This window comes from Pantherophis guttatus, chromosome 2, assembly GCF_059756535.1.
Source record: "Pantherophis guttatus breed Tessera chromosome 2, ASM5975653v1, whole genome shotgun sequence".
In the NCBI taxonomy this organism is placed as follows: domain Eukaryota; kingdom Metazoa; phylum Chordata; class Lepidosauria; order Squamata; family Colubridae; genus Pantherophis; species Pantherophis guttatus.
The window spans coordinates 288,800,988-288,803,803 of NC_142064.1; the positions used below are offsets into that span (position 1 = coordinate 288,800,988).

The window sequence follows — 2,816 nt, forward strand, 5'->3', positions numbered from 1 at the left end:
GGAAAAGTTTAACTCAAAATTCATGTATTTTTTAAACATATATATATAATGCTTAAATAACTCTTAAATTAGGCAAAAGCTATTGACAATATTCGAGAGTACCTTTATTAAGAGAAAGTTAAAGAAAATGATGTAACAGTTTAAAGAAAAAGATTAAAAAGGATGTTTATAAAATAATATATATATATTTATATATAATATATATATAATATATATATATATAATATATATAAAGTGTTTTCCTATCGAGACACTTGGTCTACCCCAGTATGTGGGAGGGAGCGTACTGCATCCTTTTCGCCTTTCAGCTCCAATCCAGGAGCCTTAAAGCATGTATGTTAAAGTCAAAAAATAAGATGTATTAGAAAGTTTTGGATTTTAAAAAAAGAAAAGAAAAAAGTGCTTTGTTTCTTTGTTTTTAAAAAGTTTAGTACTTTGAGGGAAATAAAATGGTGACAGTTCACAAAGACTACTAGGTGCAAATAGAAATATATACTATTTCCATAGCAAGGAAGATAAAGCAGGAATGATGAAATAGAATACTTTATTTAAAGAGGAAGATGTTGTTGTTTTTTTTGCTTTAATTTATATGCCACCCTTCTCTGGAGACTCAGGGCGGCTTACAATGCGTTAAGCAATAGCCTTCATACTTTTGTATAATTATACAAAGTCCGTTTATTGCCCCCACAATCTGGGTCCTCATTTTACCTACCTTTGAAAGGATGGAAGGCTGAGTCAACCTTGAGCCTGATGAGATTTGAACTTGCAGTAATTGCAAGCAGCAGATGTTAATAACAGCGCTTTAGTCCACTGTACTACCAGGCTCTGTACTCTGTGTTCTTATTTGGATATCACTTCTGGAATTTGTGCTTGGTGAAGAAAAAAAATAAAATTTTATTCTTGGTTTTGTTGATTAGAAAGATTTGGTGTTATAGAAATGGCTAGTTATATATTAATATGTAAAAGCAAAAGGTAGAGGTTGGAGTGGGTTATCTTGTACTGTGATAGGAAGAGTTGGAAGTCAATGCCCCCCTTTTCTTTCTTTTTCTCTTCCCCCTTCCCGTCCCCTTTCCTTCCCTTAATTTCCTATTTCCTTCTCTTTTTGTATTTTATACAATAAAAAGTATTAAATTTGATAAGTGAAGAAAGTACATCTGTCAGGGTTCCAAGTAATACACCCTTAGCAAACAGAATTCCGAGGCAAGCAGGTTCCTCAAAGAACAAGTTTATTGGATATTGGCAGAGACTGGTGAAAACCAACTCTAAAGGTCCCCAAGGTTTTCACCTAATTAAAAGTTAAAGTTTTCCCCCTTTTCCAAAACAATCAGTCACATGATCCAATCAAGATGCTATCCGGTTGCTTGGAAACTTCACTCGTCTGCTCTTCAGCCACTTATGAAAATGTCCTTGGTTCTCCGGGGAAACTATTTTGTTTTGGCTACAAAACCCCAGCTATCTCTATTCCCTTCTCCCTATCCACTGGGGCAACACTGAAGCCTCCAAGATGGTCTCAGTCCGGCCAGCTTCAGAGTTGACATCTTTTGGGGACAGATCATTTGTGCTAAGATATATAATAGCGTCAACATCACAGTCTCTTCGTTGCATTAAAAATTACTATACTAATAGACTAAATTGTTTGGATGGCCTTGTGGGGGGGAGGGGCATATTTCCTGCTGGGTTGATGCTATTTTTTAAATATGGCTTATTAAAGGTTATGTGTCAAACTGGAGGAAAAAAAAAGAAATACATTCGCTCCATTTTTTCAGTTGGATTTTAACCACTTTTCCATCATTTTAGCTTCTTTGTTTTGCTCACTGTAGCTAACGCTTTGCATGTCATTGTCAACTCAAAATGTGATTGAATCTTTTCACATCAATGGAGTCTTGAGCTCTTCTTATTTTGCTTTTTTATTTTCTTTTTTCCTTTTTATTTATGGTCTAATTATATATCCCTATCTTAAATTCTCTCAAGGGCTTCAGCTTCCTAGTCAAATTTGTTGAGGCGAATTTCCTACTCAATCCCTATGTAAAATGGTTTTTCCCTCATCATAGCTTAGCTTTATCTTCCTTTTTCACGATCTTCCGTTCCTCGTTTTGTAATTTCACCTTTTCTCCAGTCAGAGATGAAACACCATTTCCCCCTCTATTTCTCAATTAAGGAGCCTCATGAGGTAAAATTTCTGGAATATCCATGGGTTTCAGCTTTTCCTAGTATTTTGGAACTGGTTTTTCTTTTTCTTCAGAGTCTTTCCGCAGGAACAAGAGACGGGTGACCTGGGGTGTTCATCAGAAGAGGCTGGAGGGGTCTCTGCCCTTTCTGGTCCCTCCTTTGCTGTGAGGCTGAGCGAATGATTTCAAAAGGGCACCTGTATGTATTGAATTCAAGAAATAAAAAACAAATGCATTAAAATCATTTTCCTGATTGTGGCTTTCCTGCCTGTGTCCCACCTTCCTCCACTTAAGACTGGACTTCACAACAACCTCAAGACACAAGCTGTGTTTCCCAGAGACCCTCCTGGATTTGACCCTTTTGAAGCCTCCTCCAATCTGCCCAGCTTTCAGGGTGGCTGTTCTTGAGGGAAGCAAGTTCAAATCCTCCAGAGAGATTTTTCTCCATCTCCACAGATGGTTCCTTGACAGGAAAGGAGAGGAAGATGGAGGAATTGCTGCCTCTGGAAAGCACAAAACTTTTCTTGGGCAGGGAGGAATTGTAAGGGGTTTCTCCCCCTACCCATCACCCCTGCCCTCTCCGTTCTCCTCAGGCGCGCTCCTGTTTCCCGCCCTTTCTACAATCCTGGCACTTTGCGCCAAATCCAC

The 2,816-nt window shown here is 38.0% G+C and overlaps 1 long non-coding RNA gene across 1 annotated transcript; it reads right to left on the reverse strand.

Moving 5' to 3' along the window:
- Nucleotides 1–1,209: 1,209 nt before the first annotated feature.
- Nucleotides 1,210–2,790, reverse strand: LOC117657932 (uncharacterized). Its single transcript, XR_015731853.1, has 2 exons — nucleotides 2,481–2,790; nucleotides 1,210–2,365 (listed from the first exon to the last, which is right to left on the reverse strand). It is a non-coding gene; the product is annotated as an uncharacterized LOC117657932 (long non-coding RNA).
- Nucleotides 2,791–2,816: the final 26 nt, after the last annotated feature.